The 22,420-nt window shown below is 41.7% G+C and overlaps 1 non-coding gene across 1 annotated transcript; it reads left to right on the top strand.

Annotated features, from left to right (window-relative positions):
* The first annotated feature begins 351 nt into the window (after positions 1 to 351).
* LOC136204995 (small nucleolar RNA R71) lies at positions 352 to 458 on the top strand. Its single transcript, XR_010675804.1, has one exon. It is a non-coding gene; the product is annotated as a small nucleolar RNA R71 (small nucleolar RNA).
* The last annotated feature ends 21,962 nt before the right edge of the window (positions 459 to 22,420 follow it).

The raw sequence follows: 22,420 nt of genomic DNA, 5'->3' as shown, positions 1-22,420 counted from the left end.
ATACCTTCATAATCCACATCCGTTTGGATTGGATTACCATTAGCATCGCACGATGCCATAAACCTATCAATTTTGTGCAATAAGGTAGAAAATTGGGCTTGTAACATCGCGACTGGATCAAGATTCACTATACCTTTAACGGATGATGTGGTTGAGGATGATGGTTTCGCCACTGGTATATGTCCACGTTCTGCGGGCCACATACTGCTGTTGATTGCCATTTCCTCCAAAAGTTCTCTTGCTTGGGTTGATGTCTTCTTCATAAATAACCCTCTCGACATAGCATCTAATGAACCTCTAGTTGTAGGATTTAATCCATTATAAAATGTTTGCATTAAAAGTGCATCGGGCAATTGGTGGTGTGGGCATAAACGTTGAAGTTCTTTAAAACGTTCCCAAGCCTCATAAAGAGTTTCGCTATCATTTTGAGAAAAAGATGTTAACTCTTTTATGACTCTTGCGGTTTTTGCTAAAGGAAAATATTTTGATAAAAACGCTTGGTCAAGTTGGTCCCAAGTTTCAAATGTTGCGCCTGGCATAGAAGTTAACCACTCTTTGGCTCTATCCTTCAAAGTGAAAGGAAAGAGGCGAAGTTTGATTGCTTCGGCAGTCACATCTGTTATTTTAAAAGTGTCGCAAATTTCTAAGAAATTTGTCAAATGGGTGTTAGGATTTTCGTTAGGTAACCCATAAAATGTTACATTATTTTGCAACATATTAAGCAATGCTGGCTTAATTTCAAATTGGTTTATGGTGATTCTGGGTCTACCGATACTATTGGTTACACCGGCCACTCCTGGCCTAGCATATTCCATAAGTGTTGGTGGATTTGCCATATTTTCTGGCTGTGGTTCTGAATTTTGTTTGTTTTTATTTTTCTTATCTTTCTTTTTCTTTTTAATTGTCTTTTCAATTTCTGGATCTAGCGGTTTTGGTGGAATGCCTGAACTTCGAGAACTCCGCATAAACTTGAAATCTTACATGAACCGAAACTACCTTCAAAACAGAATTTGAAAAATAAATATGTTAGTAAATTAAAATTAATAAATTACAAAAGTTGAAATAAGTATGTATAAACCTAGATTCAAAATAAAACACGAAAAATCTAAATTTTTGTTAAAAATTTTGGCGTTCCCCGGCAATGGTGCCAAAAACTTGTTGAGCGATTTCCGCAAGTGCACAGTTTCGCTTGTAGTAATAAAAAGATATCGATCCCATAGGGAACGTTTTTCAACAAAAACTTATTTATGTGTAGATTAAATACGACTTAAGGTTTATATAAATAGATAATCGTTATTTGAAATTGGTTTGGAGACTGATAGAATAAGAATTAGGTTGGAATATGTAGAATGTTAGAAATCAATTCTGTTTTGAGTATGAATTACAAAACAGAAACGTTTAGTGTTTAAAATAAGAGAATAATTGTGTTCGTTTGCATTAAGCAAATAAAACAACTTTAAACTTTGTATAAATTATAAAAATGTAATAACGTAAACTCCTTCAATTAAAGGGCTTTGAACCGCAGACAATCCTCTTACGGTCGGGTTAGATTGCTACCTTAACCAAATTGATACTTATTTCCGATAAGCTGACTTAACGATCATATCTTCCTTAAGAATGAATTTGCTTAAGTGTTCAACAAAGTTTCCTTGTAAAGATATTGAATTTAACTACGTTTTAATGAAAACACCAGAACTCACTTCGGATCATTTACCAAAGTGCTACATAAAAATTTATTGAATTGCATGAACTTTATTAGATGAAGTATGAATTTGATACAAGTTTACAGAGAATAAAAAGCATGGAAGCATTCGAACGACATTAGAGTTCGGGGTCGTCAATCCTTTCTTCAAACCTCGTCAAAGAGTTTGTCAGGCTTCAGGGTCGAATCCGCTACTTAATCTTCTCGCTGAATCTTCAGAATCGAGATGGTTCGTCAACTACCAGAATGTAAACTAATATAAACAGGTCTTAATCTAAATCTAAATGCTACTGTGTATGTAATTATTTGATAAACAATGTGCGTACATCATATTGCTTTTTACAAAATCGAACTTCTAACTCTGAATCGTTTGACTCAGAATTTCTGCATTAATTCAGTACTAAATCTTAACTCTAAAAAAAATCATCTCTCAACTCTGAAATCAACTCTCTATTTATAGATGTTGAAGAGTCGAGTCTAAGGAACGTGTCTGCTGCGAAGAGACGTTCTTATCCAATCGAATGGACGCGCTTCTTTGAAAACGAACATGTGTAAGTTGTGCTGCCAGAATTTCTGAACTTACTGAGAATGGAAATTCTCGGCCGAGAATGGGGAAATGCAATTTTCAGCTTTCGAATGAAAGGGGGAAGTGTCTGGGCGACGCGTGTCGTGACCGAGAATGGAGAATCTCGGTCGCGACACGGGTAATTACTTCCGTCTCTGACTTCGTTCCTCATCTTCGTTTCGGTGCATTTGATTTTCGTCGTCTTTGACTCCTTTTGTAGGGGTTTTCCTTCGTTTTTGACCTCTTTTCGTTCCTATTTGGATTTTACCAAGTATTTAGGTACCTTGCATGAAAAAAACAGATTCGGACGTAAAAGTACGCTAAATAGATATAAACAGCACAAATTCGTAGTAAAACTGATGTAAATATTGATGATATTTTAAGTATATTTTGGGCTTAACACGCATGCTCAAGGCATATGACTGGTGATGAAACTCAGTTCACCACACTTGTTCATAAACGAGGTGGAAATGTAAGTTTTGGAGACAACAAAAAGGGTAAGATAGTAGGGTCAGGTACTGTTGGAGGAAATCCTACTATTGAGTCAGTCTCCCTAGTCAGATGACTTGAATATAACCTACTGAGCGTAGCTTAGCTGTGTGACAGCAGTAGAAAGGTTGTATTCGATGCCACTGAGTGTAAAATACTCGAGGGTAAAACAAATAAGTTGATTTTAACTGCACCTCGTGTTGACAACGTTTTCATGCTAAACTTAGAAAAGAAGTTTTCAAAGAATATATGCTTGGTGTCAAAGGCAGATAATTCCTGACTATGGCATAGGAGACTTGGTCATGTAAGCATGGACCTCCTTGCCAAATTAGCAAGAAAGCAATTAGTTGAGGGACTGCCTAAACTCAGGTTTGAAAAGGATCAATTATGCAATGCTTATCAGCAAGGAAAACAAACTAAAAAATCTTTTCAAAGTAAAAATGTAGTCTCAACCAAGCGTCTATTAGAGCTACTACACTTGGATCTTTTCGGACCAGTCCAGCCGCTGAGCTTGGGTGGTAAGAAATTTTCCCTGGTCATTGTAGATGACTTCTCTCGGTACACTTGGGTCATCCTGCTGAGTAGCAAGGATGAAGCTTTTGAGATGTTCTCAACATTGGTTAGAAAACTTGAAAATGATAAAGACCTAAAATTAGCTCACATCCGAAGTGATAATGGCGGAGAATTCAAAAATCAACAATTTGATGAATTCTATGAAGCAAGCGGCATTGACCACAATTTTTCTGCTCCTAGAACTCCTCAACAAAATGGGGTAGTTGAAAGGAAGAACAGAACCTTAGTCGAAATAGCTAGGACAATGCTGAGTGAGAATAGGCTTCCAAAGTATTTCTGGGGTGAAGCTGTCAACATAGCTTGCTATATACTCAATAGGGCTCTAGTCAGACCCATACTTAAGAAAACCCCCTATGAACTTTGGAAAGGACGAAAACCCAACATTGGATATTTTCGTGCCTTTGGTTGCAAATGTTTTATTTTAAATACCAAAGACAACCTTGTTAAGTTTGATTCAAAAGCTGACGAAGCTATATTCTTAGGGTACTCAACAAACAGTAAAGCATATAGGGTGTTCAATAAACGAACTCAGATCTTAGAAAAGTCTGTACATGTTGAGTTCGATGAAACTGACCCTGTAGGGAAGATAAGTCAGCCTGTCGAAGATGACCTATGCTCAGCTTCCGCTGGCCAAAATGGAGCCGCTGAGTCACTACCTCAAGGGCTGACCAAAGGTAAAAACGAACCTCAAATTATCTTTGCTGACAATTATAATCCTTCAGAGATTGTTGAAACACCTACCCCTGAAGACGCTACATTGCCAAAAGAGATCAAGGTTCCTAGAGGACACTCTGAAAGTAGCATCCTTGATGCCGCTGAGAACACTCTGATGACCAGAAATCAACTTAGGAGATATCTCAGCAATGTAGCTTTTGTATCAGTTCTTGAACCAAGAAACTTCTCAGAAGCTGAGAACGATGAATTCTGGATAAATGCGATGCAAGAGGAGCTCGATCAATTCAAAAGAAACGAAGTATGGGATTTAGTGCCTAAACCAAGGAATCAAAAGACCATAGGAACAAATGGGTATTTCGTAATAAGCTAGATGAACAGGGAAACGTAGTCAGGAACAAAGCCAGACTTGTAGCTCAAGGTTACAGTCAGCAGGAAGGTATTGACTACGGTGAGACCTTTCCCCCTGTAGCTAGATTAGAAGCTATAAGAATATTGTGTGCTTATGCTACCTTTATGAATTTTAAATTGTTCCAAATGCATGTCAAAAGTGCATTTCTTAATGGAGTTATAAATGAAGAGGTTTATGTTAGTCAGCCTCCATGGTTTGAGGATCCAAAGTTCCCAAACCATGTTTATAAACTCAAAAAGGCATTGTACGGTCTGAAGCAAGCACCACGTGCTTGGTATAAAAGGCTGACCAGCTTCCTGTTGACAAGAAACTATGTCAGAGGAAAAGCTGACACAACCTTATTCATTAAGAAAAAGGTAAAGATACCCTGCTGGCACAAATATATATTGATGATATTATTTTTGGTGCTACTAATGAGTCAATGTGCAAGGAATTTAGCAAGCAGATGCAAACTGAGTTTGAGATGTCTATGATGGGAGAACTCAACTTCTTCCTTAGACTTCAAATTAAACAAGGTAAGAATGGCATCTTTATCAGCCAGACTAAGTATGCCAAGGAGATATTGAAGAAATTTGATATGGAAAACTATAAGCCAATATCTACTCCAATGGGTACTGACACTGTACTTTGTGCTGAAGAAAAAGGTAAGTCAGTAGACAGCAAGTTGTACCGAGGTATGATAGGCTCTCTACTCTATCTAACGGCAAGTAGGCCAGATATACAATACTCAGTATGTTATTGTGCAAGATATCAAGCTGACCCTAAGGAATATCATTACATAGCTGTAAAAAGAATCCTTAGATATTTGCAAAGCTCAGTGAATGCAGGTTTATGGTATCCTAATACAAATAATTTCACACTCATTGGATACACTGACGCTGACTATGGACAAGACAAGCTTGAATGGAAAATCACTTCAGGAGGATGTCATTTCCTTGGAAGCTGTCTAGTATCTTGGTTCAGTAAGAAGCAGTCGTCAGTTGCCCTGTCAACAACTGAAGCTGAGTACATTGCTGCTTGAAGCTGTGTTGTCCAAGTCCTATGGATCAAGCAACAGCTGGATGATTATGGAGTTCAAACTAAAACAATTGAAGTCAAATGTGACAACAAAAGTGTCATTAACTTATCAAAAAATCCAATCCAACACAGCAGGATGAAGCATGTCAGTATTAAGCATCACTCCATCAGAGATCATGTACTCAAAGGTGAGATTAAGCTGACCTATATGCCAACAGATGAATAGCTTGCAGATATCTTCACAACGCCTTTGGCTCGTGAGCAGTTTAGCATACTAAGGGAAGCTATCGGGATGTCTAATCCTCTTCAATAAATTTCTGAGTAAAGTGACTGTTGAGTGATTATAATATGCCGAGTGACTATTACATATTGAGTAACTGTCATATGCTGAGTAAATATGAATGCTATGAAATCACTATATGCTGAATGGCTAAATACATTGAGTGATTTACTATGCATGCTGAGTACCCCGTCTACGCTAAACTATACGCTCAAAACTTCAAACGTTTAGATGTTGAGTGAAACAACTGTTGGTCCCGTGTAATGTAATAGGATTAGTTCCAAGGGGGGGTTAGGAACTAATATAACTTTTTCGCTTAATTATGCTGACTTAAGTTAATTCTTTAAATGACTTTGCTCAGTTTTGGTCAGAAAGGCTGAGCGAGATGTAAGACAGCTTTAGTCAGAGGCTGACTAGAACCATTTTACTTGTGAGTTAGGAATTTACACTTAAGGTCAGCTTCCAACTCAGCACTCTGATTACTCAGTGTCAGCTTATACAATTTATATCCTGAGTAATTTAAGCAAGCAACACATACATATATATATTGAGAGAAAGGGTTAGAGATTACTCAGCAGTCTTATCCTGTTTCGGCCTCGCCGCCTACGTCCAGTCCCCAGAATCATTCCGGGCTTTTTCAATCCACTACTGAGCTCTTTAAAGGTAGAGCACAAACCGTTTACAAAGCAATTGAGTATGCAAGAGTACCGTCCTCTATTCGTCCACTCAATCCTACTGAGCGCTATAACCGAACACTCAGATTTTCTCTACCGCTGAGTACTAAAACCGAGTACTCAGCACCACTCTCTCAATCTTTACAATTGATACAAATTTGTTCTTTCTAGATGAAGAACACTTTAGATGAATACAAATTCACTCTAGACTTTTACACAGAGATTGGATTTGGGTGTAAGAAATCGCTTTTTCTAATCAGACAGCTTCTCTTTTGGATTTTCACTCTTGTGATAATTTTCTTTTCTGTCTGTACTTGCTTTTTCTTTTTGTAAATCGACAAAGGATCCAAGTGATGAACTTGTCCTTTTATAGTAAGATCTGATGCTTCAATCATTTGAATTCGGACATATCCGTTGAATTCAAACGGTCTTCTTGCGTCATTCATTGGTCAGCATACAGATTTACAGGCCAATCCTGTCATCTGAAATTAGCAGTTGCCAGGCTTGCCAGTTTCGTCTTCTTGCGCCAGGTTTCGTCTTCTAGCGCCAGGTTTGTCTTCTTGCAACACGCTAGGTGATCCATGCGTCTGGAAAAGGTTTCTTGGCACAATTCTGAGGCTTCTGAATTGGTGCAGACCTTTGTCGGGCTTTGTCTTCTAGTTAACGGATCATTGATGCTGTCTTGATGAACACTCAGCTTGACTTAATTGATGTTGCCTTCGATCTTTATCTTGGACGAGCTTGACTTAAATTTAATTGTCTTAATCATGGGATTAACTTAAATAATTTTGTCAAATCAAAATCATGTGGAAATGTGTTTCAACAAACTCCCCCATTTTGATGTTGGTAAAAATATTTAATTATGGAACTCAGCATTGAAGTTCCCCATGATTGATTTACCTTTTATTCTTCTGAAGTTACTTCCCCGTAAGGGTTGCATCTATTGACTTAAATTAACTCTAAACCTTCTAAGATTTAATCGAGTGAAATTAAGACATGCCTTTACTGACTTAGTTCAATTCTAGACCTTCCAAGATCTAATTCAGATGAGCCTAGGTCAGTTTTCAGAAGAAGGTCAGCTCTTGAAACATAGTTATTACTCAGTGTCAATTATAGATATCAGAGTTGTGTGCTGAGTATATTTTACTTGTTCATTCCTTATGTTCTCAAGTTTTAATTTGTTCAATGAGTAGATAAGTATGACAGATCAGCATATAAGCACAACAAGTAAGCATCGCATATATAAAGTCAGTGTGGATAAAAGATGCTTAAAAATCATATTACTTAGCTTTACCAAGAACATGCCATAAAATATAAGTTACAAGCACTATAGACTAATGCTAGCACGATTTCCTAATATTGGCTTGAACTTGATTTGACTTGGGTTTGGTTTGGGCAGTTCGTTGTTGCTGAGTGTGGGTGTGCGGGTCAGCAGAAGTTGAACCAGGCTTCTGCTGAGTTCCGACAGCTAGCTTAGATATCTCCCCCGTTTTCAGCTGAGTTCCAACAACTTGCTTTGTTCGTTCTTTCTCCCCCGTTTTTCCAGCATCATGAGATGGAGGAGAAGGAGCATAGAAGATCACCTGTTGAACAGCACGAGTCAGTTTGGATGAGTACAGTTGCAGTTGACTCGTACTCTCACGGAGACCTTGGAAGACCTGCATACCCTCATCCATACTTGAAGCGGGGATTTTAATGTTGGCACTGAGCATACTTAGCAGATACTCTTGAGATTTCCCGATCCAAGTTATCGATTTTGTCATCCGGGCATAGGATTGATGATACATCCTGAGTAGGGCAGTGTCATATGCTTGACGTTGAGTATTTGTGTGCCGGACTTATGCAAATGTGGACTGAGTGCACTGCAGAATCTCGTTGGTCTTCACTTAGTCAGTGTCCATTTCCTCTCTTAGGTTGAGTAGTCGAATGGCTTCGCCAATCTGTTCGATGGAACACTGAGAGGAGGAGGAGATAAGACCACGAGCTCCAGTCAGCTCAAAGGTCAGCTGGGAGAAGTGTTGATTGACCTCAGTAGAGGTTGCATATGTTGAGTTCGCAGCTGATAAGGTATTGAGTTGACCTTGGATGGAGTTCATATGGTACACCATCATCAGCTGGAGTTCAGCTAGCTTCACTATTGACTCTTGCTTGGGCTGTTGAGATGCAAAAGACGTCATGACACTCATCAAGTCTTTGAGACCCTTGATTTCGGTCAGAAGCTGAGTGACAGAGGAGAGTTGTGTTGGCTCAACATGAACAGACCCAGCAGCATCGGCGTGAGTTTGATGAATATCCTGAAGAAGAGCTTGAGCTGAGTCAATAATTTTCCTGCCAGACTCAAAAGCATGTAAGTAAGCATAAGATTCATCAATGTTTTGCTCAGGGGCCGGAATCTTGTCAGCACCGGATGGAGAAGGTGTTTGGTGCTGGGAAGTGGAGGTGCCGGCTGCACTTGTAGTCAGGTCAGCAACTGGGGCTGACTGATTTTCATTCTGCTTTGTAGGAGTATGAAGAGGTGGATCATCAGAGTTATTGACATGCTCAGTGTCAGTCTGAGGCTGAGTGGATTTTGGAGGTTGAGGCAACTCAGAACTGTCTTGAGCAGGAGTTTCCTTTGCTAACTAATTGGGTTGAGCAGCATGGACTTCAGGCACTTGCTCAGTGGAAGGTTGAGCAGAAGTGTCGGCATAAATTTGACCCTTAGGAACTGTTGGGTCGGCTTGTTCCTCAGCTCGAGAAACAGAGGCTTGTTTTTCCTTGATTTGTTCCGGAGTTGGCTCAGTGACAGTGGAGAAGAATTGGAACTGGAGCTTAGTGAGGTCAGTGATTGGATCTCTGAGTGGGGAGTCATCCAACAAATCGATGAGGTTGGGCTTTTGAGCTTTGCATTTGAAACGCTTGTTTGTGCTGTCCTTAGGAGTTTTGGTTGGTGGAGTAGGATCAGCAGGAATAGACTCAAGAGACTCGGAGGAGGAGTTAAGGTCAGTTTCAAGTCCTTCCATAACCTTGTCCTTCACTGGTGACTTAGCCGGGTGCTCAGCTTGCTCAGTATCAACTGGTGTACTTTGCTTAGTATGACCCACCTTGTTAGCTTGAGGCTGTCCCTCAATGTCACCCAGTTCTTCCTCTTGACCAGAAGGAACTTTCGCCAGATCAATTTCTTGACTCCGCACGAAGTGTGATTCCTTAGTAATCACGAAGTCAAGTGGAGGAGCGTCAAGTGGCTTTAGCCCAGAAGTTTTCTTCCTCTTAAGAGGCTGATCTGGTGTCTCTTCACTTTCTTCCTCAGGCTCAACTTGCCTTTTCTGTTTCTCCGCTGACTTAGGTTCCCCTTGAGCTTGCTCAGCAGCAGCTTTCTTTGCACTAGATATAATCTGAAGCTTCCTCGGAGCTGTGTTAATGTCTCGTGCAGATTGATCAGCTTTCCGCTTTTTGTCCTGTCTAATGCGGTCAGCGGGTTCTTTGTCACCCATCACTTTCTTTCCTTTCTTGGTCAGCGCATCCTGTGCTGCTTCAACCATATTATCCCCTTCAACCATATTATCCCCTTCTTCATTTTCATCAGCAGGATCTTCTTCGACCATAGCCCCCTTTCCTTTCTTGTGTTTTATCGGTTGGTTGTATGCTAAGCCGAACAGGACGGCTGCAGTGATTTCCGTACCTGAAATCTCAATTTCCTCTATCATGCTGACCTTGTGATCCTGCAGTATCTTTGTGATGAAAGAACCCATCCTGAGTGTCCCGGTACTGCGTTGGAAGGCACCGATGAGAAATACGGGCATGTTGAGCGGCTTATAGTTCAGCATGTGCCAAATGAAGCACTGATCAAAGTTAGAAGCTGATGAGGAGGAGTTGACCTTGGGGAATAGGAAGTTGGTCAGGATATAGTGGGCCATCTTTTGAGGCTGGCCCATGCAGGTGCTGACGATTTCGCCTTTATGGTCCTTGGGTTTATAGAACTCAACTGGGTAGTCAATGCGTGTGTAGTCGTTCGTGGTCCTAAGTTCTGAGCCTTTGGCCGTCAGCTTCAACAATTTAGCGAGGTAGGATGGTGTGATGGTGATGTCCTTGTTTTTTACCTTAGTGACTAGGTGGTCAACATCATCTTCGGCAACCCTTAGATTGGAGTAAAATTCTCTTACCAACTGCGGGTAAGTGGTACCGGGGAGAGAGAATAGCTCAGTCCAGCCGTTTTTAGAGATCCATTCACAGAAGGGTTTCTCAGCTTCTACGAATCCTTTGGAGAACCAACAGGAACGGAAGACTTTACATTTTTGCACGCTCTTGAAGACTGGAAGAAAAACCTTTTCTTGGGGTTGCTTGTTCTTTTTCTCCTTCTTCTTTCTTGAAGGAGTTGCTTGGTCAGCTTTGGGGTTTTTGCTGGGAGTGCTGACCTGGTCATGCTGACCTTGTCCTTGAGACTCAGTGGAAGTCTCTTCATAGTCCTGCTCAGCAGGAGATGGAGGGTTTAGGTTGGAGTGATTGTCGTCGTAATCTCGGGCGGAGTTGTTCTGGGAATCGTCAGACATGATGTTCTTGAGGATTCTTGACAGAGTTTAGAGGATTTGGAATTTAAGAGAGAGAAATCGAATGCCAAAGATTTCAAGTGTAAAGATAGTTTAGTGGGAAATCGTCCACTATTTATAGTTATTTTGGGTTAATCTGATAGGTCGGAATGGCGGTTTCACCTCGAGTTGATCAATCGACCGTTATCTCTGGCATTTATGACACATTCGGCGCATGTGTTTTCTATTTATTATGCTTACGTCATCTTAGGTGGCTACTTAATGCGCATGCTAGCATTTATTGTGCAAGTGGCTTTACTCAGTTTCTAGAATACTAAACGTTTGAGGTTCTGAGTGCTTAGTTTTACATAGAAGGGATTTTAGCATGCTTAGTAACTCAACTCATAGTAATCACTCAGTATGTACGTCTACTCAGCATAGGGTGATTTTATCTCATTCATATTAGCTCAGCATATCATGCACTAATTACTCAGCATGTAATAATCACTCAGCATGTATTTAAGCGCAGAAATCTATTGAAGAGGATTATACATACCGATAGCTTCCCTTAGTATGTTAAATTGCTCATGAGCCAAAGGCTTCGTAAAGATATCCGCAAGCTGTTCATCTGTTGGGACATAGGTCAGCTTGATCTCACCCTGGAGTACATGGTCTCTGATGAAGTGATGCCTAATGCTGACATGCTTCATCCTGCTGTGTTGGATTGGATTTTTGGATAAGTCAATGGCACTCTTGTTGTCACATTTGACTTCAATTGTTTCTGTTTGTACTCCATAATCCTCCAGCTGTTGCTTAATCCATAGGACTTATGCCACACAGCTTCCAACATCAATGTACTCAGCTTCAGTTATTGACAGGGCCACTGACGATTGCTTCTTACTGAACCAAGACACTAGACAGCTTCCAAGGAAGTGACACCCTCCTGAAGTACTCTTACGCTCTAGCTTATCTCGTCCATAGTCAGCGTCAGTGTATCCAATGAGTGTGAAGTCATTTGTATTTGGATACCATAAACCTACATTAACTGAGCCCTGCAAATATCTAAAAATTCTTTTCACAGCTATATAGTGAGATTCTCTGGGGTCAGCTTGATATCTTGCGCAATAACATACTGAGTACTGGATGTCAGGCCTACTAGAAGTTAGATAAAGTAGAGAGCCAATCATACCTCGATATAACTTGCTGTCTACTGACTTACCTTTCTCATCAGCGCAAAGCACAGTGTCAGTACCCATTGGGGTAGATATGGGCTTACATTCTTCCATATCGAATTTCTTCAATATTTCTTTGGCATACTTAGACTGACTAATGAAGATGCCGTTCTTCCATTGCTTAATTTGAAGTCCGAGGAAGAAGTTGAGTTCGCCCATCATTGACATCTCGAACTCAGTTTGCATCTGTTTACTAAATTCCTTGCACATAGATTCATTAGTAGCACCAAAGATAATATCATCTACGTATATTTGTGCCAGCAAGGTATCTTTACCCTTTTTCTTAATGAATAAGGTTGTGTCAGCTTTACCTCTGACATAGTTCCTGGTGAGCAGGAAACTGGTCAACCTTTCGTACCAAGCACGTGGTGCTTGTTTCAGGCTGTACAGGGCCTTCTTGAGTTTATAAACGTGGTTTGGAAATTTTGGATCTTCAAACCCAGGAGGCTGACTAACATATACCTCTTCGTTTATAAATCCATTAAGAAATGCACTCTTGACATCCATTTGGAATAGTTTAAAGTGCATGAAGCTAGCATATGCACATAATATTCTTATAGCCTCTAACCTAGCTACGGGTGCAAAGGTCTCACCATAGTCAATGCCTTCTTGATGACTGTAGCCCTGAGCTACAAGTCTGGCTTTGTTCCTGACTACATTGCCTTGTTCATCTAGCTTATTTCGAAAGACCCACTTAGTTCCTATGGTCTTTTGATTCCTAGGTATTGGCACTAAATCTCATACCTCAGTTCTCTTGAATTGATCAAGCTCTTTTTGCATCGCATTGATCCAGAATTCGTCGTGCTCAGCTTCAGTGAAGTTCTTTGGTTCATGAACTGAGACGAACGCAACATTGCTGAGGTATCTCCTGAGCTGATTTCTTGTCATCAGGTTGTTCTCAGCAGCATCAAGAATGGACTTCTCTGAGTGTCCTCTTGGGATTTTGATTTCTTTGGGTAATGTTGAGTTTTCAGGAGCAGGTGTTTCAACAATCTCTGTAGTCTTAGATTGGTCAGCAAAGGTAATTTCAGGTTCGTTTTTACCTTTGGTCAGCCCATGTGGTAATGACTCAGCGGCTCCATTTTGGTCAGCGGAAGCTGAGCATGGGTCATCTTCGGCAGACTGACTAGACTTTCCTTCAGGGTCAGTTTCATCGAACTCAATATGTACAGACTCTTCTACGACCTGAGTTCGTTTATTGAACACCCTATATGCTTTACTGTTAGTTGACTATCCTATAAAGATCGTTTCGTCAGCTTTAGAATCAAATTTGGCAAGGTTGTCTTTCGTATTGAGTATAAAACATTTACAACCAAAGGCACGAAAATATCCAATGTTGGGTTTTCGTCCTTTCCAAAGTTCGTAGGGGGTTTTCGTCCTTTCCAAAGTTCGTAGGGGGTTTTCTTAAGTATAGGTCTAACTAAAGCCCTATTGAGTATATAGCACGCTGTGTTGACAGCTTCACCCCAGAAATACTTTGGAAGCCTATTCTCATTCAGCATTGTCCTAGCTATTTCAACTAAGGTTCTGTTCTTCCTCTCAACTACCCCATTTTGTTGAGGAGTTCTACGAGTAGAAAAATTATGGTCAATACCGCTGACTTCACAGAATTCATCAAACTGTTGGTTTTTTAATTCTCCGCCATTATCACTACGGATGTGAGCTAATTTTAAATCTTTGTCATTTTCATGTTTTCTAATCAGTGTTGAAAACATCTCAAAAGCTTCATCCTTGCTACTCAGCAAGATGACCCAAGTATACCGAGAGAAATCATCTACAATGACCAAGGAAAATCTCTTACCACCCAAGCTGAGTGGCTGGACTGGTCCGAAAAGATCCAAGTGTAGTAATTCCAATGGACGCTTGGTTGAGACAATATTTTTACTTTGAAAAGACTTTTTGGTTTGTTTACCTTGCTGACAAGCATAGCATAATTGATCTTTCTCAAATCTAAGTTTGGGCAATCCCTCAACTAATTGCTGACAAGCATAGCATAATTGATCTTTCTCAAATCTAAGTTTGGGCAATCCCTCAACTAATTGCTCTCTTGCTAATTTGGCAAGGAGGTCCATGCTTACATGACCAAGTCTCATATGCCATAGCCATGAATTATCTTCCTTTGACACTAAGCATATGTTTTTCGAAAAATTCTTTTCTAAACTCAACATGATAACATTATCAACACGAGGGGCAGTTAAAATCAATTCATCTGTTCTTCCCTCGAGTATCCGACACTCAGTGGCATCAAATACAACCTTTCTACCGCTGTCACACAGCTGAGCCACGCTCAATAGATTATATTTGAGACCCCTGACTAAGGAGACTGGCTCAATAGTAGGGTTTCCTCCGATAGTACCTGATCCTACTATCTTACCCTTTTTATTGTCTCCAAAGCTTACATTTCCACCTGGTTTATACACAAGTGTGATGAACTGAGTTTTATCACCAGTCATATGCCTCGAGCATGCACTGTCAATGTACCATAGCTTTGACTTCTCCACGCACCTCAGGCTCACCTGCAATTTAAATTATTCATCTTTAGGTACCCAATTCTTTTTCGGTCCTCGTTGGTTAGCATGAACAGGTGAAACATCATATTTTGCTTCGTGACGACATACATTTATGGTGTGGCCATCTTTACCACAAAAGTCACAAAAAATTACCCTTTGAGGGTATTTCCTCTTTTGGTCAGCACGATGGTGCTGAGCATACCAACACACGTTTATAGTGTGTCCTCTCTTTCCACAACAGTCACACTAACTATTCTGCTGAGTGTACTGTCTATGCTGACCAGTACCTTGATACTCAGCATTTGGATAGAACCTTTTCTTAGCCGATGTACTTAGCTGGTTCTGTATAGATGTGATGTCCTTTCTCAGCTTCTTAGAGTCTGATTGGACTTCTGAGACAAACAGATGCATGATTTTTAGATTTTCATCTTGCCTGGTGTTGTCTAGAAGCAGATGTCGGAGGTCAATGAGTTTGACCTCTTCAATCTCATCACATCGCCTGCTGAGTGCTCTTATTTTCTTATTACACTTTTTGGTCAGTGTATAGAGATCACTCAGGGCATTAATCATTTCATTTATGAGCAGAAGAAGAGATGTTACCTCATTAGAGTGCTCCTCTTGGTCAGATCCATCTGAGAGGTCAGCTTGCTCAGATCGGCATTGGTCAGCAGATTCGTCAGCCATGAAACATATGTTTGCTGACTCAGTGGCGTCTTGATTTACAACAATATTTAATTTCTATACTACTTTAGAATACTTCAACTAATTTGAAGGGATTTAGGTGAGAAGAGAAATACAATAGAGAGTAGATAAGGCAGAACACGCATGTCCTATTTTCCAAAAATACCAAAAAGACTAAATAGATGGTCCTAATATGTCCATAACTCCAAACATGCAAAGGCACAATTAAATAAATTTAATTGGTTGATTATATAAACCCTTTATGTAATATTTAAGTTAATCAAATTAACCTTTAAATTAATTATACTTTCAATTTAGTCCTTTAATTAACTTTACTATCAAATTAGCCTTTTTTTTTGGTAGAAAAGGAAAAGAAAAACGAACAACAACAAACTACCCAGGAATTAGCCTAGGGAAGCTAACCCCAATCCTATCTTCTAAGAGAAGAGGAGAGATGAAACTAGGGGAAATAGGAAGGGTAGTAACGCCTAACGTCCCTTCATGGCCCGCCGCCGCCAAGCGATCAGCAACACGATTCTGCTCTCTAAAAATGTGTCTGAACTCTACGAACTCAAAGGAGGAGCAAAGCCTTTTAATAGCTTTGATGAGGTTGCGACTGTTAAGACCCATAGAATGATTCTCAGAAATCATTTTGATTGCTTCCAAATTATCAGACTCCATAGAGAGCCTCTTAACACCCAGCCTTTTAGCAAGATTGATTCCAGTAAGAATAACCCAGAGCTCCGCAGAAAAGGAAGAACCCAACCCTAAATTCTGGGAGAACCCAGAAAGCCAGGCGCCCCCTGCATCTCTAAGCACACCTCCAGCCGCAATCTTACCGTTACTGAGGCAGGAACCATCAGTATTCAGCTTCACAACCCCCTCTCTTGGCCTGCTCCATCCCACGAGATGGACATCACAACACTAAGAGGCTCTAGCAAGGGACTCTCCTTTGAAACTATCGATAATAGAGAAAAGTTTTTTCGAGAAGAAATCAGCTAAGTTTGTCATAAAAACAGTTTTATCTCCAAATATCTCCTCGTTTCTCCATTTCCAAACTTGGTGACAGATAATAGCAAAGAAAATGTCACCATGCTCCATGTATGGAAGCAACTTTCCTCTAACACCATCAGAGAACCAGTCGACCTCAGAATGTGCCATGAAGGAAGAGAAAATATGGTGTGGGAGAATTTTCCTCCAAACCTCTTTACTATTAGAGCAATCTCTAAGAGCATGGCACAAAGTCTCAACATGGCCTCTGCATCTACTGCAAGCTCCAGAACCAGCCAAGTGCCTTCTGTGCCTATCCGAATTAGTAAGAAGCCTGTCCTTAACGCCCAGCCACAGGAAACTCCTAATACGGAAAGGAACTTTAAGGGTCCAAATCGACTTCCACACATCCGAGGGAGGATCAGATCTAAAGAGAGAGAAAGCTTCAAAGGTCGATTTGCAAGAATAAACTCCATTGTTAGTCAGCGCCCAACAGTGCCTATCCAAGTCTTCCTCTTGATTACGCACCTTCACTCCCCGCATTCTAAGGAGAGTCTCAAGGCTAAAGAAAGTATCAAACTTTGACCAGATCCAGTCCCCTTCCGAGTCAACCACATCGGCAATCCTCCAGTTGCGTATATCACTAGGCGGGGGGGGGGAAGAACACACCTCAATTAACGGTTTATCCCCAATCCAGTTATCAAACTAGAAACTAATGGACTTACCATTCCCCACCTCCAGGCCAACTCCCGAGCAGAACTCATCAAGCACAACACTAAGTCCTTTCCAGAGGAAGGAACAATTAGCAACTCTCTCTTTCGGGCCCCCGAAGATTTTGTCTTTCCGATACTTACCACAAAGGAGGCGAACCCAAAGAGAGGAGGGGTTTTGCCACATACGCTAAAGGAGTTTCATTAATAAAACTTTATTATTGTCCTTTGCTTTCCTAATACCCAGACCCCCAGAATCTTTAGGCTGGCAAACCTCACTCCAAGGCACAAGATGGATCTTCCTGCCCTCCGCAGCTTCCCCCCACAGGAACCTACGGTTAATCTTGTCAAGATCATTAAGCACAGGATCCGGAAGCTTACAAGCCTGCATGATGTGATTGGGAGCAGCACAATTAACAGATTGAATTAACGTGAGGCGGCCAGCGAGAGACAGAGTCTTGGCTTTCCAAGTGGCACACTTCGAATTAGCTTTATCCAAAGTCTCTTTGAAGGAGCCTTTAGACACACGCTCACTGTGGAGGGGAACGCCCAGATACTTCCCAAGAGAATCAGTAAGAGGAATACCTGAGAGATCATTTAATCTCTTACAGACTCTCTGATTCATATTCTTAGAGCACATCATCCTAGATTTCTGGATATTAAGCTTCTGCCCAGAGGCCAAACAAAAACAATCCAGAATATCCATAATGACTCTCAACTGCTCCTCATTACCCTCAAGAAAGATAAGGACATCATCTGCAAAGAATAAGTGAGTCACCTAGGGACAGAAGCTGTTGATCGCCACAGGGTGGAAACTCCCATTATCAATCGCATCCTGAATCAGGTGAGAGAGCCTCTCCATAGCAATAACAAAAAGGAAAGGGCTCATAGGATCCCCCTGACGGATTCCTCTGCCCGGGGAAAATTCCTCCGACATATCCCCATTGACCATAACTTGAAACACATGAGAAGAAATACATACCTTAATTAAACTTCTCCAGCTGTCCGGGATTCTAGCTCTCTCAAGGCTCTCCATCAAGAAATCCCAATTAATTCGATCATAGGCCTTCTCTAAATCCAGCTTTAGAGCCACAATGCCTTTCCTCCCCTTCCTAATCTTCATCGTGTGGACCATCTCTTGGGCGATCACCACATTATCCATCATTTGTCTACCAGGCACAAAGCTACCCTGATTCTGACAAATGATCGCAGGAAGAATGCCACGGATTCTATTAGCCACAATCTTTGTAACAGTTTTGTAAAGAACATTACAAAGACTGATAGGTCTCATATGCAAAAAGGAAGAAGGCTTATCAATCTTAGGAATCAGAACCAGGAGGGTTCTATTAACCAGCTCAATATCCTTCGAACCACTGAACACCCCCAAGACAAAATTATAGATGCCTTCCTTCACGACATCCCAATGCTTATGGTAAAAGCCCACCGGAAGACCATCAATCCCAGGAGCTTTAGAAGCCCTAATGCTGAAGATAGCTTGGTCAATCTCTTTTCGGGAAATAGGTTGAAAGGCCTCCTGACTACAATCCTCACTGATTAAAGGAAATGTAGCAATAGAGTGAGCCCTCTCCAAAAGAACAGGTTCCTCTTTGAACAGCTCTCTGTAGAAATCCAGGGCTAAGTTCCGAATAACCTCATCTTCATAAACCCAATCACCATTAGAATCCTTAATGGCCTCAATTCTATTTCTCTGCCTTCTGATCAGGGTAGAGAGATGGAAGTATTTGGTATTACGATCCCCATCTCTAATCCAGGACTTCCGAGACTTCTGGAACCAAAGGAACTCCTCCTGCCTAAGCACAGCCTCCAGCTCCTTCTGAAGGGTTCTGAGGAGGCCCTCAAGGCTATGGTCAAACCTCCCCTCCAACCTGCGTTGAATGCCCTCCATCCTCTTTAATAACTTGTTCTTCCTTCTGATAATATGCCCAAACACATTCCTATTCCACCCCTGCACCTTATTCCTGAACCCTTCAGCAGCTTGCAGTACATACGAATGAGGTCTCCAACTCTCATGAATGAACTCTTTAAACTTAGGATGGGACTCCCAAGCCAACTGATACCGGAATGGTCTCTTACCCCTAGGATGCTTACCTCTCAAAAGTCTAAACAAAATAGGACAATGATCCGAATGACGGAACGGGAGGTTCAACACAGAGCACTCGGGGAAGGAAGTTAGAGCTAAAACATTAGCGTAGACTTTGTCCAATCGAACAAAAGTATTATTACGCTTCCAAGTGAATTTATGACCAGAAGCCCCCAGATCGGAAAGCCCACATAAATCCATACTATTCTTGTGATGCAGACAGCGATTAACATAATGATTGGATCCCCCTCTCTGATCACTCATAAAGGCGATATCATTAAAGTCACCCGCCACAAACCAGGGCTCCAAAATGCTGACACTCATAGAATAGAGAACCTCCCAGAGCCATTTTCGATTAGACAAGATATGGTCAGCATACACAAGGGTAATCAAAAAGGGAGTATTGCCGGAAATACTCACTTTACAATGAATGAACTGCTTATCCATGCTAAGAATATCAAAATGAATCCGATCTGGCCTCCAAAAAAGCCAAATCCCCCCAGCCCGGCCAGTTGCCTCCGATCTAACACAGTGCCAGTTCTTAAACTTCTTAACCACCTCATCTGCTTTCTCACCACTAATCTTAGTTTCCAAAAGAGCAAAACAAGATGGATTAAACTGCTTAATAAGATCATTAATATGGATACGGGTAGCCTTGCTAGCCGCACCCCTAACATTCCAAAATAACAAATCCATAGAAAGGAGGACAAGTGACCACACCCCTACCCTAAGCCAGGTATTTACTAGGGGCTCATGAGAGCCTTACCGAGGTACCCCCAGGCCCCCTCTTATCTGGAAACGCCAAAGTGTTAAGGCCACTTTTTTGTTTTCCTTTAAGCTTTTTCATATTAGTTTTGTTAACTCCCATAGATTTCCCAATCCCAGGATCAATACCAGGAACAGGAATACTAACCTCATTTGATTTCTTCATCCTTCTAGCTGCAAGGGTCAGGGTCCCCCCCTGGGCTTCATCCTTAGAGACAAAAAGCAGGTTCACAGATTCAACCACCTTCTCGACTGGATCTACAGACTCCAATCCTGGAATACTCTGATCCATATGATTCTCATCTTGGTCCGACTCTTGAACTTCCTCAATCATCAGGGCCCCAAATCTGGACCCAGGCAAGGCTACTGAAGAAACCCCAGCCTCCTTTCTAGCTTTGAGGACAGGCTTCTCATTGACATTTGGAATGACAGTAGCTTTAGGAGAAAGGGACTTAGAATTTGTGTTGATATCAGGAGGATGATTGTGAACCACTGCAGGTTGATTCCTACGTCTAGCGGGCCTCTTTGCCACCATCCAGGGACCAAAGTTCCCTTCATACCCCTGGTTCCCTCCAGTAATCCGCACACTACTCTCAACCCTCTCTATAACAACCTTCTCCCTTTTAGGGCAACCCTCCTGAGAATGACCATACATGCCACAATCATAACAGATGTTATGTAAACCTTCATACTCAATAAAGAACACTTTATCCTGAACACAGAACTTTGAAAGTAAAGGTTTAGCCAGATCAACATCTATACATACCCTAGCAAACTTACCCCTAATGGCCCCAATTGTAGTCTTGTCCACATGGTGGACCTTACCAACCAAACCTCCTATTTTACTCAGAAAGTTTTCACTGTAGTACTCAATGGGAAGGCCCGGGAATCTTACCCAAGTCAAGATCCTGTTAACCGAACAGTCGTGAGGATTAAAATTAGGAACCCAAGGCCTTAAGGCCAAAATATGATTGGAAATGATATATGGGCCTCCCTTGATAACCGAATTATAATCCTCAACCCTAGTAAATTTAATGACATAGTAGTCATTTTCCAGGTCAGTAATACTGACTTTACCTTTCCTTGCCCACTGCGCTTGTATTCTTTGGGCAAAATAGTTAAAACTAATTCGCTTACCCAGGACAGTAACAATCAAAGACACCTTCCACTTCTCTCGAAGCTCACGCTTCTCTGCAGTGGAAAGTCTAATGACCGGACAGAGAGGATCCTCCTGGCCATTATCTTCCTCATCAGAATCCGAGAACATATCATCAGAATCTCCCACCATTAAAACTTCCTCTAAAACCGGCTCTTCCTCAGCCACCCCCCATGACCGTGTCCTTCCAAGAGTTTTTACCAATCTCGCTCATCTGAACCCTAGGTCTGGGGGAGACCGTCTTCCCATGAGCTACTCCTACAACACCCACCCTTCCCGAATTATTAGAAACATCCAGACCCGAGGCAGCCTGCCTCCCCGTCGTAGCCCCTGCCTGCCCCTCACAGCCCGGAGGAGAGGATCCCGCGCAAGGCACTGCGCCGACAGCCCCAGCCCACTGCCCGGCCGAGGAGCCGGCAGTGCTCAGCACTATCGGCGCATAGCCCTGCGCCAGGCACCCCCCGCCCCACTTCTCCCCCCGAGATTGGGGGAGCCTTACCCCCGGCATCAGAAAACCCAGCCGCCCGTATCTCCCATTGATCCGCACCCAGCCGCGACAACCTTGCCGAATCTGCCGCCTGTGGATCGCAAAGATCTGTCCCCAGCCGCACGGGCGGCGCCCGCGAGAACCCTGCCGACGCACCATCTATGCCCACGAGATCCCTACCGACGCCCCTGGATTCCCCTGCCTCCACCCCGCCAAGCGCCCCACCCCGATCTACACCAGGCGCACGCTCGCCGCCAACAAAACCTGCCTCACCCTTCTCGCCCCAAACCACCAGGCCGCCGCCCCCTTCCTTGCCGCAAATCCCCTCCAGATCCGACCCCCCCTTGCCGGCCACATCCCCCCCTCTCCCTAGATCTATCCCTAACACGCTTTACCATGAACCCTAGCCGAGAGAGAGATAGAGAGAGAGAGAGAGGGAGAGAGAGAGGAGATAGATCTAAAAGAGAGAAAAAGATCTAAAAGAGAGAAATAGATCTGAGAGAGAGAAGATAGATCTAAAAGAGAGAAAAAAGATCTAAAAGAGAGAAATAGATCTGAGAGAGAGAAGATAGATCTCAAAATTCTCCATCTTCATAAAAATTCTTCACCATGACAACAGATCTGAGAGAGATAAGACAGATCTGAAAAAGAGAAGATAGATCTAAAAGAGAGAGAAAGATCTAAAAGAGAAGAGATAGATCTCAAAATTCTCAATCTTCATAAAAATTCTTCACCATGAAAACAGATCTGAGAGAGAGAAGACAAAAATAAAATATATCAAATATAAACTTAATTAGATACTCAAAATATAACTATACAAAATATTAATTATTTGTGTTTAATTATTTTACCAAAATTATTTAACGTGTTTAATTCAACCGTATCACATACAAATAATT

Source organism: Euphorbia lathyris, chromosome 8 (genome assembly GCF_963576675.1).
Source record: "Euphorbia lathyris chromosome 8, ddEupLath1.1, whole genome shotgun sequence".
NCBI classification, from domain to species: Eukaryota; Viridiplantae; Streptophyta; class Magnoliopsida; order Malpighiales; family Euphorbiaceae; genus Euphorbia; species Euphorbia lathyris.
This window is presented reverse-complemented; position numbering and strand designations above follow the sequence as displayed.